Source organism: Canis aureus, chromosome 19, assembly GCF_053574225.1.
Source record: "Canis aureus isolate CA01 chromosome 19, VMU_Caureus_v.1.0, whole genome shotgun sequence".
NCBI lineage: Eukaryota > Metazoa > Chordata > Mammalia > Carnivora > Canidae > Canis > Canis aureus.
The window spans coordinates 8,776,421-8,798,665 of record NC_135629.1 but is presented as its reverse complement, the minus strand read 5'-3'; the positions used below and the strand labels follow the sequence as shown (position 1 = coordinate 8,798,665).

General features: G+C 46.8%; 1 protein-coding gene across 9 annotated transcripts in view; it reads right to left on the bottom strand.

Annotated features, from left to right (window-relative positions):
• The window catches only part of ATP2B2 (ATPase plasma membrane Ca2+ transporting 2), a 371,101-nt gene that overhangs the window by 280,312 nt on the left and 68,544 nt on the right, over positions 1-22,245 (bottom strand). For all 9 annotated transcript variants that reach the window (XM_077857845.1, XM_077857848.1, XM_077857846.1 and 6 more), the window contains exon 2: positions 6,002-6,046. The gene's annotated coding sequence lies outside the window, so the exon portion shown is untranslated. The remainder of the gene's footprint in view (positions 1-6,001; positions 6,047-22,245) is intronic.

Sequence of the window (22,245 nt, the reverse complement as noted above, 5' to 3'; positions counted from 1 at the left end):
GGGTTTTAGTTTTGTTTCTCCCATTTCTGAGTTCTATGACTTCAGGCAAGTGGCATCCTCTCCCTGAGCCTCGGTTTTGTTATCTGTAGAATGGGGGAGAATACTAACCCATCCTGGCCCATGCCCCAGCATCACTGTGAGGATCCCACAAGAGGCAGATGCCAGAAGACCCATCCAATGTTATTTAGTTTACTCTTGTGTTGACATCTATCAGGGCAGGAAGCCCTAGGACATTTGAGCAAGAAATAGATAACAAGTCAGTGGATACCAAGTGGATGTCTAGGAATAATGGTGGATTTTTAGTCTCCCAGGAAAGGTGCTGAGAGAAGGGTTTTGCTGAGTCAGAGGAAAATGTTAAACCCAATTTTTGTGCTTCGTGCATCATATTTTCATAATCAACCATCCCCTCAACTTTGGGATGATGGGCACAGTCCTGGGTCCCAGTCTGGACCCCAGGCCTTGGGCAGGCAGCCCCCTCACCTCTGTGTACCTTGAGGTCCTGTCATCCCTGCCGGCCAACATGCTGCTGTCCCTCAGTGGGGACCAGCAGTTGGACTACTGGAGCTCAGTGTGGAGTGAGAATCTGGCAAAAGCACCACTAAAGATATCTGCAAATGTCCTACTCTCTCCCCTTGCCTAAATCCATACCTGGAGTCATCCTTGACTCTCTTTGTGTCCACATCTTGACAGCCATTCTCTTCTGTGTACATCTCATCATCCAGAGCCACCATCAGGGCAAGATTCCCACCATTTCTTGCCTGCACAACTGCATCAACCTCCCACTGGTCCCCCACCTCCACCCCAACCATCCATTCAACACATAGCAGCAGCCAGAACAATCTTTTAAAAACACGAATCTGTTTGCATCACTTCCTGACTATAAGCCTCTGGAGGATTCCTGATGCTCTTAGACTACAGTCCAAACTCTCTTGACAATGATGGCCTTATGATGCTGTCCTCTGGCCTTCATCTCTTATCTCACCAGCTGACCCCTTCTCTCTGTGTTCTAGGGATGCTTGGCTTCTGTGTTTCCAATGTTCCTCCCTCACTGCAGGATCTCTGCACAGGCGGTGCTTTGCAGGAATATCTTTTCCCCTTATGTGGGCTTTCCTTTTCCTCACCTTCATCTTGGCCCATTGTCTAACATCTATGACCTGCTCAGACATATGCATCCTCACATTTCCACCAATTTTCATCTCAAATAAACACCTCCTCAAGGAAACCCACCTTGATTCCACCACCCTTCCCCCACCATCAGGCTCTCCTAATGGACTGGGGGCTTCACAGCATTCATCACATTATAATTACTATTTTGTCACCTGCTTTAGGCTGTAAGCTCCATGAGGGTGGGGATCATGTCACTCCTCTCTCACCACTGCCATACTTATAATAGAAACTCAATAATTAGTAAAATTTTACAGACTCACCTCAGAATCATTTTTTTAAAGATTTTATTTTTATTTATAAATGAGAGAGACAGAGAGAGAGAAAAGGAGAGACATAGGCAGAGGGAGAAACAGGCTCCCTGTAGGGATCCCTATGTGGGACTCAATCCCAGGACTCTAGGATCACGTCCTAAGCCAAAGGCAGATGCTCAACCACTGAGCCACCCAGGCATCCCTCATCTTTTAATTTCTTATGCTCCAACTACTTATACAGCTTACATCCAATCACTGACTATATTATCAATCTTAACCCACCCACACTCAGTAAGCACCCACTTCTTACCCCACCCACTCACTGAGCAAAGCCTGGCAGTGAAGAGGGAGATGTGCAGATCCCCATGATAGGCAATGTCAGTCCTTTAATGGGAGTGCTGAGCCCAAGAGGAGTGTCTGTCTGGGAGGCTAAGAAAAGCTTCAGGGTAGAGGGGCTCCATGAATGGGGCCTTAGAGGATGCTTAAGAGGTTGCCAGGCTGGAGATGAAGCAGAGGCAAGGGCATGGAAAAAAGCTCAGAAAAATGAAATAGCACAAACATCTCCCAAGATTTCTTTTGCAGCTCCAGTTCCAGAACTTACATTGAGACCCTCATCCCTGCACTTCTGCAAAGACTACCTAAATAGATTTTCTGTTGGAATCTATCTTAACATCTGTTGTCATTCTGCTCCACCTTTGCTCAAGAGCCTGCTGTACCCTTACTACCTTCCACTTAAATCTAATGTACCCGCCATTGGCTGTCTGCCTCAGCTTCTCCCCATCTCTCACACTACTCTCCAACCTAATCATCTTTGCTTCTACTAAACTCAACACCCACACCTTTCACACCCAACTTGCTTACCTATTCCTTTTCTCCACCATTGATTTGGTAAAGCAGTTTCACCTTTGAATTGATGCCTAGAAAATTTTTTTTAAAAATTTTGAGTTTTAATGTCCAGAAGCCCATTTAAATGATTTGATTGTTCATAGCTAACTTGCTGGTTCACACTGCAGTAGATGTACTTCAGAGTTTCTTATCCTTTTGTATGCTTAACTCCTTTCTTTTGTCTTGACCTTGAGCAGCCAATCTGTGGTGGCTGGGCGTACCAGGAACGGCCATACTTTTGCTGCTGGGTCTTGCTTGAGAGGTGAGGTGTTACTCAGGGGCACTGTGTGCATTCAGTGTCTGCATCACACCTTCCTGGGGGCCTCTTTTTTTTTTTATTTATTCATGATAGGCACACAGTGAGAGAGAGAGAGAGGCAGAGACACAGGCAGAGGGAGAAGCAGGCTCCATGCACCAGGAGCCTGACGTGGGATTCAATCCCGGATCTCCAGGATCGCGCCCTGGGCCAAAGGCAGGCGCCAAACCGCTGCGCCACCCAGGGATCCCCCTGGGGGCCTCTTAAAGGCAGGGACAATGTCTTCTTCATCAATATCCCTGCTCCCACTCCAGCTTCAAGTGCACTACTCTGCAAAGTAGTGGCCACAGTCATGGGGAAGAGGCTGTCCCTATTATAGGCTAAAGTGTGACCCCCCCCCATATTCATGGTCCTAACACCCAGGACCTCAGAACATGGCTGTGTTTGGAGATATTGTCTCTGAAGAGGTAATTATGGTAAAATTAGGTCATTAGGGTGAATCCTAATCCAATAGACTGGTGTCCTTTTAAGAAGGGGAAGATTAGGACACAGACAAACAGATAGGGGTACAGCAGACCCTGTGAGGACACAGGGAGAAGGCAGCCATCTGGCCAAGGAGAGAGATGTCAAAAGAAACCAAACCTGCCGACACCTTGATCTCAGACTTCTGGCCTCCACAACTGGGAGAAAATTAATTTCCAGTGTCTAAGCCACCCTGTCTGCGGTATTTTTTTATGCCTGTCTTAATAAACTAATACAGCCCCTCAAACCAGTGCTCTCAGAACCATAGCTCAAGGGATAGAAGAATACCAAGTGGCATTGCCATTGCTTTTTAAAAATGTGGTTTTTTTTTGTTTTTAAGATTTTATTTATTTATTCATGAGAGACACACAGAGAGAGGTAGAGACATAGGCAGAGGGAGAAGCAGGCTTCCTGCAGGGATCCCGATGCAGGAATTGATCCTGGGACCCCAGGATCATGACCTGAGCCAAAGGCAGATGCTCAACTGCTAAGCCCAAGTTTTAAAGAATATTTTAAGGAAAAGAAAGCTTTAGAATGAAAAGTAACAATATAACCATTTTTCCTATACAACAGATTGGCAAAATGTACACACACACACACACACACACACACGTGTGCGTGCGTGCATGTCATGAGGAGTGGGCTGGGGTGGAGAATTTTTTCTTAATTGTAACTACTATTCATAAGAAACAGTTAACATTCCACTGTGGGTGGTCAGAAATGCAGAAAACACAAAGGAGAAAGTAAGTCACCTGTTACTCCCCACACTTTAGTATCTGTTTCTTCAATCTTCTTTCTCTGCGCCCTACCTTATTTACTTGTTTTTTTTCTACCCATTTAAAAAAAAAATGTAGTCAGGATTAATTTTGGGAAACTGCCTTTTCACTTAATACTAAAATATGACCATTTTCCCCAACATTATTAAAAATTCATTTCAAACCGTATTCAGTGGCTGCCCAGAATCGTCCATGTGCCAAAATGGGCTCCCCCAATCTCCTGCTGCTAGACACACACATTGTTTTCTATTTTTTAACAGATATAAATAATGCTATGATAAACATCCTTGTAGATAAATCTTTGTACACATCCTAGTCTATTTCCTCAGGGCAAATTTCCCAGAAGTGGAATTACTGGTTACTTACATTCTGAAAGAGGAAATTTTTAAAGATTCTTAAACGTCTCTAGCAGGTTATGCCTCTGTAGGGAATTTATCAATTTCTGACCACACATATTAAAAGCTCCCTAGAGTCTGTATTGTAATTTTAGGCATCTCTTTTTTTTTTTTTTTTTTAAAGCAAGAATAAAGAAGACCTGGGTTACCTGGCCATAGCCAATGCAAGAGAGTGAGGTTCATCTCTGGCTACAATGAAGTTGCCCTTCAAGTGAGAGCCTGCTTACTTAGCAAGGAAAGGGAGCAAGGTGGGACTTTAATGGAGGGAAGAAACCAACTCCACCTTATTTTCGAAAAAAAAAAAAAAGATCATGATTTGGCTCTCTAGCTCATCACTGCAGCAGAATCAGAAGGAGGCCATGCTCACCTCTGATAGCTCCTTAATCCTTCCCAGCATCACCTTTTGCTTTTCCATCAAAACTTACCCATCCCACGTCCCAGTTCCCTGAGGCCCAGGTACCTTCTGGAGCTAACCTGGTCAGATAATTTCTACCATGAATGCAAGTAACCATGGGATACTAGACCGCCCCAGATAGCATTTGGGGGTGGTGAGGGTGGGGAATATCAAAGTGCCATGTGCTTGGTACATAAAACAGAAAACAGAGAAAACTCAAATTGCATATAATCTCGCAATTTGGAAATAATCACTACTAACCTTCAGTTGACATTTTAATAGAAGCTTTCAAAGCTTCGTCCTCATCCTCCCCCTAAGAGTGAGTGACACAGATGGCGATTTGGGTAGTGTGACGGGTGGGCAGGAGGGGGTGTCGGGTGGAGAGGGCTCTATCCAATCACACACCTGGGGGCAACTGCTGATTCCACCTGGGAGTGAAGCCAGCTCCACACACAGCCACCCAGAGGAAGGATGATTTATCCCAGGTTGTTGCCCCAGGCCATCGGCAATGAATCAAGTTGGCTTGTCCTAGAGAACTCCAGACCATCCCTCAAGCAAGCGGCTATGTCTCCAAATGTTTGTTTGTAAACAGATGGTTTGGAGTAAAGGGCATGCTTTCCCAGGAATATCATGGTGGTAAAGGTCATAGCCCCCAGAGGCCTCACCCGCCCAGGACAGAAGCCAAAGACAGCACTGCCAGAGCCAGCTCCACAAACACAATCACTAAGCTACCAGAAATGTCCTCAGCAGGCCCCCAAACCCTTGTTGCCCCAAGCCCTACCCAGGCTGGGCCCAGGACACTCTGTGTAAGGCTCCTTCTTCTCAATTCCAAAATCAGAAAACCCCTCACTGTGGCTGACCCCAGCAAGAGAGTAAGCAAAAAGTAATTGGATGGCATTAAAAGATATTAAAGTATGAATGACTGATATGATAGGCCTGTAACTCACACATGAATATTGCTTTTTATTGCAAAAGAACATTTACTCATCCAAGCACACCTGTATTTTGGTAGACTATCACACCCAGGTAAAGTGGTCACACACAGGCCCTGAGGGGAAGCAGGAAGTCACATTTAGGAAATATGCCCAAACTGTAGCTTCAGCTCTGCTTCTGGCTTCCCTCCTCCTCCAGTGCCACCCACAGGTTTTTGGGAGTGGTTGTGAGAGCTTCGGTGCAGGGAAGAAGGTTAGAAAGGCTGGGGCAGACAGGACAGTGGCAGTGAGGAGAGTGGAGGTGGGTCTGCAAACAAGGCGTTCCTAAAATGGGTCCATTAATGATGCTAAGGATGTGCCCAGGTGTGAGAGGGGATTCTAAGTCCCTTCAGGTGAACTAGGGGTTTTGGCTCTCATACTCACCTATCTCCTGGGCTCCTCTCAGTCTGTATTCCGGGTGTGGGAAACCTACAAGCAAATGAGATGGAGATCAGAAAGGTCTGTCAGAAGCACTTGTATTTTCCAGGTCACAAACTGGTGGCCAGATTCAGATCTGGTTGTTTAAAATTCAATATTTGAACTGATCCCAGTATTTAGAAACTGGGGGGATTTCATGCAAAAGTCTGGCTTTCTGGCTTCTCCAGGGACAGCTGCACCTCTGGGCCAGGTGCCAGCAGACCAGTAATGGGCTGGAGCCATGTGGGCTATCTCCTCGAGCCCACAAATGCTCCCCAATCCCAACCTAACTGGCCACTGTGAGTGCTTGACTGTGCCATCCCTGCTGTGGGGTCTGCTGCCAGGACCCGCACAGGCAGGTGTGTTCCCCTTTCAGACCTGGCTGGGCTCCTTCCCCTCTCTTCCCTTTTCCCGCTCCAGATGCATACACTAGAAGTCTGGAGGGAGAATGCCAGGTTGCTCCCTTGGAGTAATCAAGGGTAAGAAGATGGAGTCAGATTCTAGATATGGTTTTGATTTGAGGCCCTGCTGCCCCCTGCCCCCACTCATCCCTTTCCTTTTCCTTTCCCCACTCATACCCTTGCTCTGCAGCTCTGGGGGGCTGAATCAGGCAGGGTCCTCAGGGCTTAATAAAGGACCTCTTCATAAAAATGTGGGCAGGAGCGGTGCAGTTTCCCTAGGGAAAGTAGAGTGGAGATTCTGCTACTAACACCCCTAGGGTGTGGGAAGGGGTAATGGTTTCCAGAACCAGGCATAGGGAAGACGCCTGACAGGAGCTGTCATCTGGGGTCAAGGCACACAGCCATCCCAAGGTGATCCTAAGGGAGACAGCTGGAGACTAAATAACATGTCTCCCTGCCCCCCTCACTGTATATCCTGCTAGAGCTCCCCATTGGCCCAAGCCAACAGGAAGCCAGAGAGGGGAGGAAGTGCACTGATGAGTGCAGGTCATCTCCTAGGGCACAGGGCAGTGGGGAGAGGGTACAGAGTGGTCTCAAGGGGCAAATAGCAGATGTCCAGTACAGTGGCCCTGCCTTTCTGTACGCTATTCATCCTTCAGGCCCGAAGCCAAAGCTAACCAGGTCGTACCAAGTGTCAGGAGCTCAATGACACCCTCACAGCTATTAGTTGGCATCTCTGTTCTGCTCACCTGGACTGAGCCCTGCTCCACCGCACCCCCCCTAGTACCCGGAACCTGGCCCACACTCTGAGGTCCTCTTGCCACCTCTGTCTGTTCTCCTCCACTGGATGCCCTTCAAACTCCTCTCACTGTGGAGCCAGGCTGTCCCCTTCCTGGAAAGACAGCCAGCCCAGAGTTCACAGAGATCCAGGAGCAGAACTGCAGGGAACCCACAGGCAGGAGGCTGACATGGAACAGTCATGGAGACAAAGTGGTCACCTGAGAACTCCCCTCCCCAAAACTGTTCTGGGAAAAACTCGAGCCTGACAAGAGGCAGCCATGTGCAGGATGTCATGGAACCCAGCACCAGAAATGACCCAGGAGATCACCTGCTCTGGCACTTGCTTTGTACAGATGGAGAAACAGAGGCCAAGAGATGGGTGGGATTGCACAGGCCATACAGCCAGAGAGTGGCAGAGACAGTGTTTTGTTCACCCCCCAGGGTATCCCTGCCCCTTAGCCTGGAATACAGGAGAGCTTGGCCAGGCCAAGGAGACTGATATTAGGCTGGCGTTGCTCAATAGCAATTTTACAACATTGAGGGATCCTCAGTTCATTTACTCCTCACCCCAACTGTTGGAGGCAGGTACTGTTAGAATTTACGTGTTACATATGAGGAAGTTGATTCCCAGAGAAATTACCTAATAGGCCTTAAGCCAGCATAGGAGGTGAGTTCTGGAACAGAGGCAACAATACTGACAACAATTATAGTAAACAGCAAGAGACTAGGATGCTTTCTCTAGGTTGGCCCTGTGCTGAGGTCTTCACACACATCATCTCATTAAGGGTTTGTTTGTTTTTGCCGTAACTGAAGAGTTTCTTAACTTTTTCCACTTGGCTAAAACACGAAGGATGTATCATATCTATATTGCCAGCTTTGTTGAGATATAATTGACATAGAACATTATGTAAGTTACTACATATTGACTTGATATGCTTATAAATTGCAGAATGATTGCCATCATGGGGTTTAGTAACAGATATATCTGTATATCCTATCCTATAATTACCATTTCTTTTTTGTAGTGAGAACATTTAGGATGTACTCTTAGCAACTTTCAAGTTTTGATTGAATAAGACTAGCCCTGTGGCTATTCAGATGCCTCCTGACCATTTTGTTACACATACTAATTTTTCTGACCCTCTGTTGGCCTCTCCCCAATGCCTTCAGGTCACAGGAGGTAGAAAGATCAGAACTGGCCACCTGTTACACCCAGTACCCTTCTGGCGATGTTCAAGGGGCTTCCTCAGGCTCCACTGGACCCACCCGCTTCCCACCCAAAGCCCTGAACTCATGTACATGGTAGCAAGGTCTGGAGCTGTAGGCAGCCAGTTGTGCCTCATCAGTGGTGCCCCCATCTTCTCCAACAGAGACTGTTGAGATGAAAGATTGATGAGCAATCTGTCCTTGCTGGTGAATTTTTAATTATGGAAGAAAGAAGACCGACCCCAGCCCCTGGCCCAAACCAGAACTGCAGGGAGAATGATTCTTCAATGTCAACACTGTTAAAATTTCATCCACATTGACAACAGCTATGAACTCTGGGTCCAAGTTTTTTCTGTCTATAAATAAAAGTGAATGGCTGAGACGGAAAGCGATTGGTGGGGAAATCAGCAGCCCCCTAGCATGGAAAGTTCTGGTGTAACATGATGGGGAGTGGGACAAAGACTCTAGAGGTCCTGGGGTGAGTCTGGGCACCAGGGCAATGGGTTTGGGAGCCCGAAGACCATGCCAGTTGTCAGTCTAAGACTCCTGCCTTTCTACATTGCAGGTGACCCCACTTCACACCCTGGATCATCTTATGGTCAAAAAGCTGAGACAGGGCTGAGCTTGGAGCACGGTTGCTGTGTGGGGGCCCCAGGACTATCCTTGTAGAGATAGACCAGACCAGGCGTCGGGTCACTGCCCCATGACTGCAGCATGCCTCTGGGATTGTCTATGACTTACTCAGCCCAGTTTCACAAGCAGCCAGGAAAGGGAAACAAAGGCCCACATTCAAGTCTCTGCTCCATCATCTACTTGCCCGTTTTCTTGAGCAAGTCACTTCAACCTCAGTTTTCTCTTCTATAAAATGGGGATAGAAACAAGCTACTGTGAGGGAGAGGCAGTGGTGAAGATAAAATGGAGAGGTTGTGGGGAAAACAACGAGCATTGTGTCCAGTACACAGTGAGTTTCTGAAACATGCTAACCATAACAAGGAAGGAAAAACCACCAGCTCTGTTCTTAAACTGCTTATAAACTAGTGAGAATCTCACACTGCCTAAAAACAAAACTTGCCAGAAAGAATGGAGTAAGGGTAAAATGGTTCTACAAAATATGTGGAGAATTTTGGGGGAAGGGTCATTTTGACTTGGGGGTAGCAAGGCTTCTCTTGGAATATATATATACCTCCAAGTGTTCCATCCTTTGTGAATTCAGGGACTAATCTCTTGTGGGAAGCCTTGCCCAGCCTGATATTCTCTCTATGCAAATTGGGCATCAATTAGGGTGTATCTGGTTCTCAGTATTAGAATTGTTTAGTCAATAAAGTCACAAGTCATTGGCTCCCAGGGTCCCTGGACTTTTCAACTCATGTCTTGCCTCCTCCAATAGTCTTCTCAGAATTGCTTCAGTGCACATGGATCCTACTCTTTCATGTACCACTAGCACCCAAAGCCCAAACTACATGCCCTAAACAGCCTGCTTACAGGGAAGCCCTGGGTTCTAGTCCCAGCTCAGCTCTCTGCTCCCTGTGAGACATTGGCCAAATGCCAGCCACTCAGCTGGGCTTCAGTTTCCTTATCAGTGAGGAAGGGGGTTGGAGTCCCCTAGAGTAAGCTCTGGCGGAGCACTCACTAGTCTTTTGAGAGGCTCCCTAAAACAGGGCACCAGGTTTCATTCTGTAGCCTTCACCTTCCTCGTAGATTTCACAAAGCAGCAACACATCAAAGCTCTAAGTCCTGCAACCTACAAATCAGTTTAGTTTTGCTTAACCTAGAATTTCCCAAACTAACTTTATTTGAACCTTGTTTTGAGTAACATCTATTAACATCTCACAAAACCAGGATTCCCCAGCACCCACTTGAGGAAAGCTGGCCCAAAAAATCTCTCAGGAATACCTTCACGTTCTGCCATTCGGCCACTCAGTAAGAATCTGGAGTGTGGAATTTCACTGGGTAACTTTTCCAAAATGTCTCTTTTTCATTTCTGGCCAAGACGTAAGGGCACCCTTCTCTAACTCCCATGACAGGCACTGGGTCTAGATCTCTTACATTGTATTGATGGATGTGTCACAGGTTTTTGAGTGAGGGACCAGACCACCGGTATATTTCAGAGCTTGATAAACTCAGTGCCGGAAGCACATAGTGTACACCCCTGAGAATACACGGGTGAGGATTAAAATATTTAACAAGTGGTATGGCCTTGGCAGTTAGCAAGAGGGACACCAGCTATAAACAATCTATAGGGCTCTCCTGACTATGCTTACCAGTCTAATACCAGCCCTGGTAGAAAGAAAGAATGAATGAGTTGCAAGACCCGCATAAGAGACTATAACTAGTAACTAGAGAGAAAAGGCACTTTCTAAGGCAAAGCCCAGTGCTGTGTTTTCCCCCTTCTGGGCAACTCTGGCAAGGCCTTTCAAGATCTGGGGGTAGGGGCAGGGTGGTACAAAGATGATCCCTCACCTCCATGGCCTCAGGCTGGAGCCAAGGCCAGATGAGAAAGTGGGCTTTTCTATGTCCCTCAACAGAGCTGGCAGCAGCTTTAAGATTTCAAATATCCTTCTGAAATCTGAATCTAAAATGGAACATTTTTTTAAGTAAATAATACCCTTGATGTCAGTATTGCTGGAGGAGGCTCAGCAGCATCTAGAAACTCAGAGGTGAGGACATGCAGGGAGCCATCAGAGCACAATACAACCCAAACCTGGGTCTTCTGGTTTCATCCACCAGGTGTCCTGCCTTCAAAGGGTGTGAAGACTTAGCTGGACCCTTTAGGCCTTGGCATAACTGAGAGACACTATTTTCTGATCATACCTGTTAATGCCACAGAAAAATTCAAAAAGGTTACAGGCTGGGGACTCTGCACTGTCATGGGTTTTGGGGATCCTAGGTCAAGGATGAGGGGTGCTGGAGATATGGTGGAGGAGTCTGGTGGCTGAAGGTAAGATTAGAATGGGTCAGGGCCCTCTCTGAGTGACAGGAAGCACCTGATGCCTGCCAAGCTCTGGGATGGGACAGCTTCAGATTTCCATATTGGTTTCCCTCTTCGTCAGGATTTGAAGCAGATACCACCTGGTTTAAGTTACAGAATCCGGCTCATGGCTTTCTGACCCTTAGCTTCTGGGAGGCTTGTGGGGGAGGTGTGAGTCCTTAGGAGAGGCCAGGTCCAGGGCACATCGGGAGGGCTCAGAAGAGAGTGGCCAAGCCAGGACTGGCCTGATGCTTCCAAAACAGAGTTTTCTGCTTTGGGGCAGGAGTACCCCCCACCCCCACTGCCATCCCATGATATTAAAGCACACTGCAAGGAAGCTTCTCCCCAAGGAGTGGCTACTCTAAGGGGAGAGTCTCTATTGAGTCCTAGCTTACCTTTAACACCTCTCCAGAGCTTGCTAAGTTCTCTAGCAACCAAGGAGAACTGTCCTCCATCGCTGAAAAGTAATGTCTATGTAGAATTTATGAACATTAACAGTTTGCCTTCCTTTTTCAAGTATTTTCACGGTTACTTTCTATTTATGACAGCTGTTACCATTTTTTTCCCATTTATGGTAGCAATAAGGCTTCATTCTAAATGTATTTTGGTTAAAAAAATAGTTCATTTGAATAAAAACATTAAGTACTTTTCAGTACAGGTGATCACATCTACAGGTGTGGAGAGAGGTATATGAATGACCGAGTCTGGGAAACATTCATCTAGTCCAACCTGCCCACATCACAGATGGGTACACTGAGTCTAGATGGGAGGGGCTTACTCAAGGACACACAGTCAATTAACTGCAAGAGCTCGGATGATGCACTCAGGGTCAGGGTCTCCAGACTCTTTCTGCTTGGTCATCTCTTCTTTGTAAAGCCAATCTGTGAACACCTCCCTTAGTGTGGTCTTCATAGTGTAGGAAAAATGTGGCCTATTCTGCAGAGACCATAACTGAGACTTCTTTTTATTCCATGGACCCAGTCATGGAATTGATGTTCATTGGGTATCTGGTAAAAGGGATGGGTCAATGGGTGGGTGTGTTGGTGGGTGAATGGGTGAGGGAAAAGACAGATAAGTAGATATATGGAAATAAAGATGGAAAGAGAAGGGGATGGGTTGGATGGATGGATGGATGGATGGAAAGTCACGTAAGTGGACAGATGGAAATATGGATGGAGAGACAAGGGGATAGATGGATAGATGAAGATATGAATGAATAAATTGTTTGGCCAAGGACTTAGGGTATCCCTCCTCTGTTCAACTCATCCATTCATTCTGTTAGAGAACTAGCAAAAATTTCTCTAAGACAAAAGAATTAACGGTGACATTTCAGATACCATGATAGACTGGTAGAGAAGGAACCCTTTCCTGGCTTTTCCTGACCTCAAGGTAAAGATGAACAACAATGACCAGGGAGGCCAGAGCCTCACTTCTCATTTTGCTTTTGAAACTCACACTCTGATCTTGGATGAATTCCCTCCCTATCCTGGGCCTATGTTTCTCCATGTGTAAAATAAAGAGGGTGAATCCAATGAGTCACACTATCTCAGCATCCTGTGTGCCCCCTGGGGCCTAGCAGAGGCCAAAGCATCCCCAACCATCTCCAATGCTGCCAGCAGGAACTGAATCCATCAGTTGGACTTGGTTTCCTTAAGAGGTGAGCACCTTTCTGCAAAGTGACGTGCTAAAAGCAGTCAGGCAATCAAGTAGCCCCCAGGAATGGAATCTACAATGCCTTTGAAACCAGTGTATTCCATCTTGCTTTGCTTTTGAAACCATGTATTTAAAGGAGAAAACATCAGAAAGGCTGGTGACATGAGGTCAAGTCCTTAGTCTCCTAAATGATGGATCCCTTCACATATACAACTGTCATGTGCAGGATTGGATACCCTAGAAGTCAGAAGACAAGGGAAGGGCTGGAGGGAGAGCTCAGACCACAGATCAGCCAGGCTAGGGTGCAAATCCTGCCCTTGACCCTTCTTAGCTATGCAATTTTGAGCTACTTCCCCCATCTCTCTGAGCCTTATCATCATCTTCTTCCAATATGGGGACATATTAGCTAGCTCTTTCCTTTGTTGGATGGTTGTGAAAATTAAAGGTCATCTATGTACACGGTTGGGCTCCACAGATGTTAGCTAATAGTCCTTCCAACCTGTGAACTGTAAGGAGATCCTAGATCTTGTCCAGTAGGATTTGTCCCCTGGGAATGGACATGGGAACAAACATGGGAATGGATGTTTGTTCATTTACTAAGGTAACTAAGCATCTACAATGTGCTAGGCCCTCTCCTCTGCTCTGAGGACTCAGTGGTGAGCTAAGGCAGCCCAGTGTCTGATCTTGTGTAGTTTAAAGTCTGGGAGAGGAGGTAGGGAGATGATCATTTACCAACTGGTCATTCAAATAAATGTGAAGCATCACTGAGATATGTTCTGTGAAGGGGAAAGTGTGGTGGAGGAGGGGCTACATCGTGGAGACCAATTTGTTCTGGGGCAGAGTTATCAGGGAAGTGACTTGAGCTGAGACCTGGAGGACATACAGGCAGTGAGCAGGTATAGGTGTTGGAGGTGGGAGAGTAATGGGGACAGGTAGAGAGATTTAGCAAGTACAAAGGCCCTGTAGCAGAAGGAGCTCCGTGTGTTCAAGGATCAGAAAGGAAGCCAGTGTGGCTGGAGCACAGAGCGTGGAAAGCCGAAGATGTGGACAGGGGCCTGACCACCCAGAGACTCATGGGTCACATCAGGGTTTTCAGTTTTTTCCTGGGGAAATGGGAAGCCATAAAGGGGCACAAAGTCGAAGAGTAAGGTGCCCGGTTACTACAATGTAGAGAATGGATATAGGGAACCCAGAGGGGAGGCTGACAGGAGTAAGGCAGTCATGACACTGTCCAGGCAAGGAACAACAGTGTCCCTGACTGGGTCGTGACCAGACAGTGGAAAACAGCCAGGAACAGCTCTCATCCAAGCTTTGGCAAGTTACGAACAAGCAGGGGAGTGTGCCTGTGAGGTCTACTAGGACCTCTCCTGTCCCTTTCAATGTGGTCTCTTAAAACACTAGCACTCAATGTCAGCCCCATGGACCAAGGCAGGTCCTCCACAGAGGCCTTGGTGCAGGACAACTTTGCTGGATGTCCATGCAGTAGTTAAGGTGATGCCATTTACAATGCTCACAGAGACTCTACAGTTTACAACCACCTTTCACAGCCTTTACCTTACTTGATCCTCACAGCCACTGTTAATAGGAGAGAACTCCAAACCACAACTTCTTTCCTGATTCTCTCTTGAAGAACAAAAACAATAAGACCCATGGTAACCACTGCTGTACGGTTGATTCTCATTATTAGCAGTAGTTAGGTTCTATAAAGTCTCCATGAACACTGAATTAGTGAAGAGCCAACCACTACTCTCAGGAAAATACAGGGTGAGGTTCCTGAGAGCCTCTCTCCACAGTATTTTTATCAACTGATTAATACATACCTTTGTTTTGTGAGTGTTTCTGTATAAAGACACCTTATTCAATATCTACCACAGATTTGTTAACATTAAAGTCATGGCTAACAGACAGCACTGTAACTCAGGCTTGTGAGTGAAGACTTCCAACACATGCATTTTCTCCAAAAGACACACCACAGCCTTCTGGGCTTGGGAACACTAGACAGAGCTTCAGCACTGCACTTGGGGACCCTTTTAAACAGCAGAGTCACCAACAAAAAGTGCAAAAATGTGAAAAACATGGCACCACGTAGACCACAGAAAAGCCCAGTTGTTGCCATACAAGAGCTGAACCCAGAAGGTAGGGGGGACACCTTGTTCAAGCTCAGATAAGAATTTGTGCACTGGGGGACTCAAATTTTCGTTGCTCTGCAAGTATCTTCAAATGACTGCAAGAGCACCCTGAATATTGATTTTGGGGTTACAAATAAATTAGTAAGTAGGTGAATTTAATAAACAACCTGGAATCTGTGAAAAAAGAATGAGGATTGACTTTATTTACTGTTCTTTGGCTGACTTCACACATTTTCATTGAAGGCCTCCCATGTGCTATGTGCCCCCCTTTGAGTGCTGGGGCAGGGAGTACAGAGCCTACTCATGGCACTGACTGACTCCTTATTTGTTGAGCACATGCTGCAGGCCAGGCATCGTACAGTCTTGCCACAGGCACCATCTCGCCTCCCCACCCTGTGGTAAGTGCTGCTATTTGTCAGAGGAGATGGTAGCAGGAGGCGGGGCCCACAGTTGGAAAGTGGCCCTGTGGGAATGAAAACCAGGGGTGCTCCCTCCAGAGTCCAGCTCCACACCCCACACCCCATACGCCTAAGCTTCATCTGCATACCCGCATTCTAAAAACTGTTTTCACACCAGATTTCTTAAAACTCTGTTCATTTTCCTCTTCCTGCCAAGTAAGCAGTTAAACTCACAAACTATATTAATCCCTGGCATAAGTTCATTTAAACAAAATATTGCCAAGCAACGAAAGGCAGAAATCCTCTTATGACCCACATGGGTATCGATACTGTGCTTTGAGGGAGGGCTATACTTCTTAATATGTGATTGCAAACACACCTGAATCCTGGACAAAGAGTCCAGGCAGGAAGAGAAGATAAGTCCCTATCCTGAGATGGAATGACCCCTTGCCATGGTGGTGGTGGGCGGGGGCTGCTGTTGGCTCTCTGGTTTCACTGTGAGTCTCCTGGATCCTCATAGACAATGAAAGGCAATACTCAGGTGCCGGATGCTTTTCAGTGAAAACCAGCTTTATGATCCTGATTATTTAACTTCCCCAAGTCCCAGACAGTGCATTTAAGGCTCTGTAAAACACTTTCACATTCATGGCTGATTCCACTTCGCTCTAATTGAGAGGTAGGTGGTGACAATATCCCAGTTTAGAGATGAGGACCCTGAGACCCAGGGAAGGGGGGATTTACTTGCCAGCGTCACACAGCTGAGCAGGAGACAGAGTGGGGATTGGATTCTATCCTTTGTCTCCCAATGACACAGTCTTTCAACTATGTCCTTGGGTAGAGAAACGATGGTTTCTTCCTTTGAGCTGATAAGCTGTAAATGGGAAAATGTGTTTCAGAAGGAACAAAGCTGAAAAGGAGGGGAGTAAGTGGTGATCTGCATTGCACCTAGGCCACATGGGTTGGTTTGGCACCCCAGCTTGCCGTGTGTCAGGTGCATATCCCGGTGCAAGTTATTACTCTATGCCTCAGTTTCCTTGTCTGCAAGTCTGGAAAACAGTATCTGCCTCAGACAGTGGTTGCAAGGATTAAATGAGTCAATATTTGTAAAGTGCTTAGCACAGAGTTTGCCATTTGGTAAATGCTATATATGAATACTCATTAAAAATGTAAAAAATTAACCTACAGGCATAAATCAGAAGGGAAAAGCATTTGCCAAATTTGTTGTTACCCAGAACTTTCTATTTCTTAATTCAGTTGAACTACATGTTGATTTCTTATAACTAATATTACTATTAATAATCAAGTGGCAATTCCAACTTTCCTACCTTAGGAAACTCAGATAGGTACAGAGTTGTACTAAAACTTTGCTTGTAAATATTATTAACCCATTTTATAGATGAGGACTCCTGAAGCTCAGAGAGGTGAAGTGACTTGCCCAAGGTCACACAGCTGGTAAGTGGCAGAGCTAGGATTCAAATCCAGCTCCACCCAGCAGTAAGGCCTGTGTTATTAATCACTCTGCCTCCAGCTGAATCAGTGGTACCCAAGCTCCTGTTAATTGAGACAGGTTCCTGGAGGTCCAGGCTTTGGGAGAGAAGGTCTTTGCCAAGGGACTGCTATAGACACAGTGGGACAGACCATATTCCCACCCCCAGGCTGGGAGAACTAGGGCTCCACACACCACCCTGCCTCCCTTAAAGGAGAAGCACTGGGTCCCTGCAATCTGAGTAACATGAAGTAGAAATGGCTGAATGTCAAACATAGCTTCAGGATTAAAATTGCAGACCACTCTTTGGAAGATGCCAGAAGATTTAATAGCATTGCTGTCAATTTCCCAGCATATTTCTTATAGGAAAAGTCTCAGGAAGGCTGTATCTTTTACCCTAAGTGGTTTGTGTTCAAAACTAAAATATTGTCCCACAGATCCAGAAGAGAGTATGGACTTTGAAGTCAATGTGAAGTAGGCTCACAAGGTCCTCTGCTTGGACCCGGAAACTCAGTTTTGAGGTCTGGCTCAGCTACTACCTTGCTGTGTGATCTCAGAAAAATCCTTTCCCCCTCTGTGTCTCATGAGCAGTGGGCAGCAACCTTGGATAGACTCTAAACTGCAGATGATTTTTTTTTTTTTGGTTTGGCTTAAAGAGAGCTTTAAAAATCAGAAAAATTATATATAAAAGTGCAGACTTCTCAATTTTCTTAAAAATGGGAATACTTGGCTCCTGGATCCCACATTCCTACAAGGCTGATTACTGGATGGCACTGAATTGACTATTCCCTTAGCAGGGCCATAGTTCTACCACCCCCTCACTGTTACCCCTACCTTTCCACAGCATAGCACTTGCCTGGCCCTGGGGACATTTGAGCTTGCCACCACCCCTAGGTAAGGTCAGTATTCTCTGTGGGTCCTTCAAGTACTAATGTCCACTAGTTTCAAGAGTGTCCCTCCACATTAGCTGTCATTGTTCTGAGGCCCAGTTGGGACAGGGACCTTACTTCCCTCACCCTGGTTAACCCAGGGCCTGGCCTATGGCAGGTGCTTCATAAATTTCAGATGAAATACTCTGAGACTGTGGTAAGCTGGAATGAGAAGTGGATGAGTCAGGAGGGCCTGGCTTTGAGATCTGGCCCTGCCACACTGGGACACAGAGCACTGATGAGTCCCTTTCTCTCTCCTAATCCTGTTTTTGCATCTAAAGATGTCTGCCAAGCCCCCTGCAGGTGGCTCAGCTGACAAGGCCCTGCAAAGTCTAGGACATTGAGGTCCTGGCTTGGTCCCCCCAATGTCACTGGGCCCTTGTGCAGTGACAGCGCAGGGACAGTGAGGCCCTGTAGACCTGCCGCTCATCTCTGCTCCCCTGATCAGCTCCCCTGCTGCCTGGCTGGAGGGCACAGCACTGCCATGAGCCCCACTGGGAGCTGCGGGCTCCTAGGGAAAATGAGGGCATTCGATGCAGGTAGTAATGTCTTTGAATGATTTCTGACTGAGCCCTCAGAGGCTCTGGCTGAGTCAGGGCCCCTTGAAATGAAGATAATAAAAGGCAAGGATATGCAGGGGCTGGTTAAGACCAGGGGCCCTGAGCAATATGTGTGTGGGGTTGGAACCATCACTTTGCCACTGTGTAACCTTGGTGGAATGGCAGCCTCTCTGAGCTTCTCTTCTAATCACTATCCTACAGGGTGATTGTGAGATTTAAATGATTAACATATTGTATGCTTCATAAATGCTATTTCTACCCTTCTCCTGCTTCCCAAATGTTCCTGCGGTACAATGATGGAATAACGTAGGATAGGATTCCCTCCATCCTATATTTGCCACCCCTCCCCAGAAACAATATACTTTTCTTTTTCCAAATCCCACCCTCTGGAAACCTAATACTGATGATTCATTCTGTGAGGTCAACAAGTTCTTGTTTATTCATAGACATGGACCAAGACTGAGCCTTATCAGCCTTAACACTTTAGCATGAATTTGTTCAAATCAAATGACTTCTTTCCTGAGGGTAAGATATGGGGAGGCGGATTGTGATGAAATGAGGACACAACATGGAAATACTGACTCTTCATAGGGGCTACTGGGTGGGCAAGAAAAACTGGAAACCTGCCTGGAGAGGTAGACTAACTTAACCTTTACTACTCTAGCACTTTTCTAGAACAATACCTCTAAGCAAAAGCTCAGACAACGTATATTCTTGGGCATCTGCCAGCAGCCACATGAGATTCTCAGTCCAGCCTTCATACTAATGTCATGGCAGGATAGCCTGGTTGTTGTCCACCCAACAACCCTTCACCTCTCATTCTCCATGCTGCCAAGACATAGCAGAGACAGGAAATGCCTGATACTCACTTTCTCACACTCCCTCCCAGCTAAGGATACCTTCTGACCCATCCTGTAAGACTTCTGCTAGAGGGATCCCAGAAAAGGTTTCCCTCCCCAGTTCAAAGAGAGAGACACACAAGGAGAACCCTTCTTCCTTGCCCTGTTCTTCCTATCTTTGGATATTTCCCTGTAAGGAGGTAAGACTTGAAGCAATGGCAGCCATTTGGCAGCCATGAGACTGACACAATGAGATGGCACTGGATCCTACTGAATCAACCTGGGGAGCTTCTTCTACCAGGCATTGATTACTTTAGTACTTCCTTATGTGTTCCATTACCTGCAGGTGAAATGCTCCCTCCTCATGCTCAAGACAGCTGAAGCCATGTGACCTGATTATAGTCAACTTGGTATTAGTTGGCAGTGATGGCTACATGGCAATACTCTGGCTTCCATGGTTTCAATATCTAACATAGCACTGTATCCCAAGGTGACACTATTGGGGTTCTATTCAATTCAGCCTGGGAGATATTACCAGGGGTGGCCCACTCCGCCACTCAAGAAGTAGACCTTTCAGGGTCTCTTATGGATGTACAATGCCAGCCCCTGATCCCAATCAGCCTAATGATTTCCTAATGCCAGAGTCTCAGGAACCTCTCTCTATGGCCTTGAGGAAACATATCTTGGGGGAGGGGGTCATTACTACCTAAAAAAATATATATATAAAACATCCCTTTTGGAACCTCTAATCATGGTCTTTGAAGGCTGAGAGAACCCAGCACAGCCCATGTGAGTCATCCCCCTGCCTCCAGAGGGATGGCCTGTTCTCTCCAAGTAAGTATACATGATTTCCTTCTGCATCCTGACCCCATGTCAGGCCAGCCAGTTCACCCAGAAGGACCCTTGCCCCCCCCAACTAAGTATCTCCTTTGTGCACCTCCTAGGACCTAGAGCTCCATATGCCATACCTTCTATGTAAGCCTTTGCCCTCTGCCAGAATAAAAAGTGCTTCACTTTTCCTAGGAATGAACTTCAGATCACTCTTTCAAGGAGCAGGTTTGGTGGGGAAGCCTTATTATACACAGAGTCAGGGCTCTTTGTCAGAAGGCTTAGAGGTTTGAATTGGTTCTATCAGGAAGACAAAACAGTGTGTCACTCAGCTTGAGGCTGTCACAAAGGAGAGGGAGATGACCCCTCGCATGGAAACTAGAGGGAGGCAAACTATCTGATGGAGAACAGAGCCTTTCAATGCTCCCAGGATCGTGAGCTGAGCATCCACAGAAATCAGTGAGTACCCACTGTCCTCAGTGTGTGGGAGGTGATAGGGTATGGTGGGGACTGGGGCGGGGGGGGGGCAGCTTGAAGAGTGCCCACCATTAAGCTCAGGGTTGCCTGGGTTTCTATGTGTTCAAGAGAAGCTGAAAATCCAGACTTTTCCATGACATCACTCAATTTGGGGATTTTGGCAACTAATTCCAGTTTAAAACAGCAGGCAGGATAATGCAATGTACACAAAATTAGACATGTGTCCACAGGATTAGCCTAAAGACCTCCAGTTTGGAGGCTGTGGTTTAGAGTTTTGGTGTTTAGTGCTGTAGGTCAAGTAATCAGGAAGCAGCTTTAAAAGCTACATGTGGTCCCCCTCCCTTCACCAATGACATCCTGAGGACACAAGGCAATATGACTTTCTGGCTCTTAGGTATGTGCAGTAGTGAGGTTTTCCCACTACACTCACATGCCATTTCTTGCCATGTTCTGAGACCATGAAGCCCACCCTACCCCCTTCCCCCAAACTCTCCAGTGTTCTGAGCACTTGGGATTGCAGGGACAGACAAGAATTGGAGGCTGCTGTCTAGCACAGTCTGTGATTTGGCCTTGGTGGAAAATTCCACCAGCTCCTCCCAGGTAGCATTTTGCATACAGTGACGACACAGCATCCACAGGCATCCTTCCATAAAGCCCTGCTCTTCCCTGACAAGGATGGCGCCCTCTCGGTCATCCTCATTGATCCCTGCCAGCTTTGCACTGACCAGGCAAGGCAGGCCTCTGCAAATGGTCCCCTGGGGGGTGTTTTGCTAAGTGCTCCTCGGCCCCAGCTCAAAGAGATTTCTGCGTGCAAGGAAGCTATCAGGGTGGCTCTGAGTCACTCCTAGGCCTTCCTGCTGGGCTTCCTGGGGACATGGAAGAGCCACCCAAGGCCTCAAAACCTGCACAAGTGCTCAGAGACACAAACTATGCCACTTAGCATCTAGGTGGCCTCCCACAACTATAGATCCTAAGAAAGGCATAAAAGTCCTCGACCTGCTGACCTCACAGGGGTCAGACTGTGGATGAGCCTGATGCAAAAGTGCTGCTCTAATATAAAGGATAATTTGTCTTCCTGTGGCCCTTGAATGCTGCCCTGGCATCAATTCCCCTGCTCTTGCCAACACAGTGACAAGTGGCTTTGCTCACCCAAACACTCCCTGCCTCTAAGTGCCAGGGACCTGCAGACAAAAATGTGAAGTGACAGCAGGGGAGGCTGGGCCACTTCCCAGGAAATGTACAGGGCTGGTCGTGAAGGGCTGGCTCCCTGTGTACACCACCTTTCCATGTTGGAGGAGGCTGGGAAAATGAGCTCACTCAGGTTGATGGCCCCAGATGCCTAAGACCCCAGGGAGGTTAGGAAGAACTTCTAGAAACAGGGATTGCTCTAAAAAGTGAAGCTGGTCCATTGCTTTCCTGATTTAAACTGCTCATGGGACTTCTGCTTCCAGTCAAGATGGAGTAACATAAACCAGCTTATTCTTGTACTTGCAAAAAACCTGAAAATGGGTAAAACATACAAAACTAATTTGTTTGCAATTGGACATCAGACAATGG